We start from the raw sequence: 6122 nt of genomic DNA, 5'->3' as shown, positions 1-6122 counted from the left end.
TACATATTTAGAGATATTTAAGAGAGAGAATTAATAATATGTGGTGACCATCTGAACAAGGAGTTAAATGAATGGGAAAATGATTTTAATCACTTAAATTTACAACTTGATCAACTTTAGTTCAACCAAAAGCAATACGGGCTCTCCAAATTTTCCACTGCATTTTCTTTCATCTTTTATTATCAATATTTTTACTGTTAACTAGGGAGTTAAATATTCAGCTCCTTTTTACTCTATGTTGAAAACAGACTAGAGGAAAGTTAAAGTTGTGATTTTAAAGAGAAATTAAGATCCTTAATAAATTTCAGAAGCTAGGAAAGTTGATCAGTGAGAGATGTGGATATGCGTGAGAGATGTACAGAATTAATCCAATGAGGAAATTTCAATTATGCTCCAAGGCACAGGATGCCTGTGAACCAATTATTATATAAAGACTTTTTTGTTGCCACATGCTTCTGGCCTCTTAGTGGGGTTATTCTTTTGGCAAATGATCTGTCTTAATATAACACAAGGAAGCTTTGTATGGACAGTGCACCATCAGAATTCTCTTGTTCTAGAATAATCTAAGGAAAAGAATGTGTGCAATATCAAACACTATGGTCTGGAATAAAAATAGTATTCCTTTGTTACAATGTAAAAGAAATACGAAAGTAGCAATTTAAAGAACACTGGGATTATGAAAACTCAGTATCTTTGGAAGGTTATCTTCAAATTACATTCATACCATCAATGATAATACTAACAGTAGCTAATATGTATTGTGTGCTATATGTGCAAGTAATTTTTTTTTTAGAGGGCATCTCTCATATTTATTGATCAAATGGTTGTTAACAACAATAAAATTCAGTATAGGGGGGTCAATGCTCAATGTACAATCATTAATCCATCTCAAGCCTAATTCTCGTCAGTCTCTAATCTTCTGAAGCACAACGAACAAGTTCTTACATGGTGAACGAATTCTTACATAGTGAATAAATTCCTACATGGTGAACAGTACAAGGGCAGTCATCACAGAAACTTTCGGTTTTGATCACGCATTATGAACTATAAACAATCAGGTCAAATATGAATATTCGTTTGATTTTTATACTTGATTTATATGTTGATCCCACATTTCTCCCTTTATTATTATTATTATTTTTATTTTTAATAAAATGCTGAAGTGGTAGGTAGATGCAAGATAAAGGTAGAAAACATAGTTTAGTGCTGTAGGAGGGCAAATGTAGATGATCAGATGATCAGGTGTGTGCCTATGGACTAAGTATTAATCCAAGCTAGACAAGGGCAGCAAAACATCCACGGATGCAGAAGATTTCTCTCAAAGCAGGGGGGGTGAGGTTCTGAGCCTCACCTCTGTTGATCCCCAAATTCTCACCTGATGGCCCCCCTGCGACTGTGCCTGTCTTAGGTTGTTCCTCCCTTGAGGAATCTTACCCGTCTCTGGCAAACCAGTCATCTTCCGGGGCCATACAGGGAAATGTAAAGTTGGTAAGTGAGAGAGAAGCCATATTGTTTGAAAAGGTTAGCTTTTTACTTCTTTGCAGATTTATGCCCTGTGGCTTCTATGCCCAGCACTTGTCTCGAGGTATCTTTACCACCTGGAGGAATTATGATACTCGGTAAATTCGATGTGAGGCACGAATTCTATTTAAGGGTTGTAATTAGGAAGGAAGGAGAAAAGCTATAGAGGTAGCATATGGAAGAAAACATGGGAGGATTCTTTCTTTGACATATCTTCTTGTAGAGTACCTTAAGTATGTATAGGTTTTAAACTACTAACTAATTTGCACACACATATTAACATAATAGGAATACGGTGACATAAACAAAGCAAATCTATAATTACCATCCATCTCCAGTGAAGCCAAGGAAACCATTTAGACACCCTAGGCATTTGTGAAAATTTGTCTATGATATGATGGATATTGTCCAACTGTACTTGAACCGTCTGAGAGAAATCAGACAAATTAAAGCAGCCCATTTCTGGGATCTGTTCACATCCCATATGTTCTTTTAACCGTAGATAGTCTATAGTCATGAGATTTTGGAGTGCTACAACTTGCACCCCTCCCAACTCCTGGTTGAGTTCCAACAGTACAGACCCGGTCAAATTCGTTGTCTCACTGTATGCACGTGCCAGCCTAGACATCTCCCTCCTCATTCCAATGGCAAGTCCAGGAGACGGTGGGCTGGATGCAGCCACAACCGCAGCATCGTCCGGATCCCTGTGGAGGCTTTTTGATGATCATCCCCTGGCACGAGTCCTCCAGAGAGTGCTGATGCCGGAAGCTCCTCCTCATACCGTATCTTAGTTCATTTTCTGGGTATCCAAGCTAGGCCTTGATCTTCTGCATAGAAACAAACAGACCCTTTGCCCACACTTTGACATGCCCTCTATACCACTGTGCAGAATTCATTGGAGGTCAGCACACAGGAACTGCTTTTTTTTTTTTTTATTAAGAGAGAGGAATATTATCAGAAAAGAGTACCTCCATAGCTGATCATCTGACACCCTTTAAGTGATCAACATTAAGGATATTTAAAGCATGCGTTGATCTTTGATTTACCAATAGTTTTATTCTATCAAGGAGTAATCCCCCTTTTCTTTCTTTCTTTCTTTCTTTTTTTTTTAATCTTTAATCTACACTTACCTGAAGAATACTATGTTTACTATGCTCTCCCCTATATCAGGTCCCCCCTAAAAACCACGTTATGGTTACTGTCTATCAGCTTTGTGCTAAGTAATTTTTATGAATTATTTTATCTACTCCTTATGCCTACTGAAGAGATCGGTTATTAGTTATTCACATTTCCTGTATGGGAGAACTGAGACTTCAATGTGTTCACAGTTTACTCGTGGTCATCCATCCCGATCCAGAATTTCACCTCAAATCAAATGATTTTAGATGTACTTACAGCCCCCATCCAATATTTCTTTCCAGTAATAAGGTAAATTTTGATTCCTCAAGAAATACTTAATGTTATATGATAAATTTTTGTGTTAATTTTTTACATTAAATGAGATCAATGGCATTCATACACACATGTTAAGCTGAAAGAAAATTTTGAAATTGTGTCTGCTTTTGTCTCATATTTTCAACATTTCTAAATTATATTTGAATCACAGATGACTAATTTAGGTCCTAAGGAGATATATGGACATGCCTTAGGGACCAATGACTTTCTACAATTCTATCTTAAACTTCACGTACATGCAATTTGTTATATTTTTCTGGAAAGTGAGATCATTGCTTCTTCAGATTTTGAAGATGTATTTGACCTCACCGAAAAAAGAAAATATTTAGGAACCGTTAATCAGATGTTTTGTACTCTGAAAGAAAAAAATCTAAAAGTAATTTTCTAAGAATTAAAAAAAATCTAAACGTAGTTTTTTAAATTTTCTAGGACAAAATGTAAAAAAGAATATGATCTCTGAATTTTAATAGGAACAATTACAGTTATAGGTATATGTAAAGTCTTAAATTAAATGTCACCAGGAAACAGTGGCTTTTCAAATCATTCCTAAGAGTTTGTAGTGTTACATCTATGTGATTTTGACTCATTAAGTACTATCAGGCCCAGTTACAATATTGTATTTCAAATTTATTTATGCCAAATATGCATAATTATTTCAAATTCTGTTAATACAAATCTGTCAAATCTGTTCTAAAATTGGTAGCAGTCACCTGAATCACTGTTCTTATTCCATCTAACTACAATTCTAATTTAAAAATAAACTTTGTTTGGTAAATGTATGTCTAATTTTACAGGATGCTGCTAGACACTATTCCAAAGTGTTTTTATTTTACATTTCCAACATGAATGTATGAGATTTTCAGTTATTCCACATCCTCATCAATACTTGATATTTTCAGTCTTTTTAATTTTAGCTCTTGAGCATTTGTAGTGAAACACGTGATTTTAACATGAATTTCTCTGATGACTAATGATGCTGAGCCTTGTGTCTTGTTAATCATTTGTATATAATCCTTTGTGAAGCATTGGTTCAAATCCTTTCACCACTTTCAATTAGATTGTTTATTTTCTTGTAATTAAACATTTATAAACACTATTTTTATATTTAGATACAAGCTTTTTATCAGTTCATACAATCAGTTCATGAAAATTTCCCCCCCCCCCGATTTGTAGTTTCCCTTTTCATTTATTTAATGTTGCCTTTCCAGAGCAGAAGATTTTAATTTGACTGATTGACAATTTAACAGTATTTTTTTCTCTCAGGGTTCCTACTTTTTATAGCCTTTGTAAGAGATGATTGCCCAATCTAAAGAAAGGATATCTTTGCAAAGATATTCTGTTTTCTTCTAGATATTTAAAACTTGTAACTTTAATGTTTAGGTATGTGTTCTGTTAAAAGTGAAATTTTGTGTGTTGTGTATTGCAATTTATATGCATATCTAGTTGTTCCAAGGCTACTTGTTAAAAAGATTTCCTTTCTCCATTGAATTGCCTTCTGCTTTTGTCAAAAGTGTCATACTTTGAGTCTTTCTCTAGAATCCAGTCCGTTCCATTGACAAATACATCTATTTTAACAATAACACACCATCTTGATTGCTACAGCACTGTAGAATAAATCTTCCAACATTGTTCTTTTCAAAACTGCTTTTGTCTCTTCTAGGTTATTTACATTTCCATATAAATTTTATAGTCTGTTTAATCCCACAAAAGGAATTTGGGGATTTTAATTAGGATTGTATTGAATCTAGAGAGCAATTTGGAGAAAATAGACATCTTAATAATATCAAGTCACCCAGTCCATGAACCTGGTGTATTTTTCCATTTACTTAGGAAAAGTCTAAACCTGAAAACTTTAAAGAGCCATATAAAGAAGAATTTTTTATTTAGATTTATCACTCAGTAAGAGAGAGGAATTTCTAATTCTTTCCTTTTCAGTATTCGTTTATTCCCAACTCTAATCTAGAAGGGTCTGTAAGCACTCTACTTCAACTACAAAGAAGAAAGAAGTCTGTATTGTGGCAGGGAGAAATTGGTTTCTTCAAAATTATACTACTGCACTATCAACTTCTACATCACACTCCTCCTGACCAGCTCAGCAAGGTGCAAGTTCTACTCCAGCTGGATAAAGCCAAGATGAAGCCCTTTTTCCCCCAGCATTCAGTCTAGCACAGTAATTTCTCCAAGTAATACCAGGCCACCATCCTTTCTAATCGTGCTCCTAAGCTTGATGTCACAGAAGCTCTCTTCTAGACAAGTGCAGCAGAGAGACCTGGGCATCCTTTGTCCATCCAGCTCCAACTTGTAAGGCAGAATATCTACTACAGGTGTGCTTGGCTGAGAAGACTGAGCCACCTCATTTTATCACCACAGCTTCATCATAACGCAATGCTTTTGACCCTGAGAAGGATAATCTCAGAAGGCCAGAGGCTACTGCCCCTGCTCAGTGCACCAGTGGTATAGCAAGCTGTCACTCTGAGGGAAGCAGGTTGCTGTTACCACCCCACTTCCAGACCCATGATGTAGGGAAACTATCCAGGAGAAGACAGGATGTAAGGAGCTCCATGACTCTCCCTAAAAGAACTGATTCTATTAGGAATAGAGTTTGAAGAAGTTCAAGCCTAAGGACCCTGGATTAAAAACAATGGATATTTTGGTGGAAATCAGTTAAGAGTAGGCTGGTAGATTTATGACAGCAACAAGGAAAGGGTAGACCAGTTAGAAATTTAAGAGATAAAGAAACAGGTAAAAAATGCCCTCATGGGAACAAGTCACACAAAAAAATTATACAGGAAGGTACAAAGCAGCTTTTTTCATAATAGACCAAAAATGGAAACACCTCAAGTGTCCAAAAGCTGAAAAATCGATAAACAAATGTGGTGTATCTGCACAATGGAATTATATTAGCCAATCAAGAGAATTAAGTACTGATACATGCTACAACATAACTAAACCTTGAAAAATTTATTCTAAGTGAAATAAATAAATTACATAAGACTACATATTATGTTATTCTGTTTATATGAAATGTCCAGAATAAGCAAATCTATAGAGACTGAAAGTAAGTTAGTGATTTCTCTGTTCTGGGAAGGCTGGGGGTGAGATGATGGGTAGTGATTACTAATAGGTGCAGGGTTTCTGTCTTAGGT

The sequence above is a fragment of the Manis javanica genome, chromosome 7 (genome assembly GCF_040802235.1).
Source record: "Manis javanica isolate MJ-LG chromosome 7, MJ_LKY, whole genome shotgun sequence".
In the NCBI taxonomy this organism is placed as follows: Eukaryota; Metazoa; Chordata; class Mammalia; order Pholidota; family Manidae; genus Manis; species Manis javanica.
Note: the sequence above shows the minus strand (reverse complement) of the source record.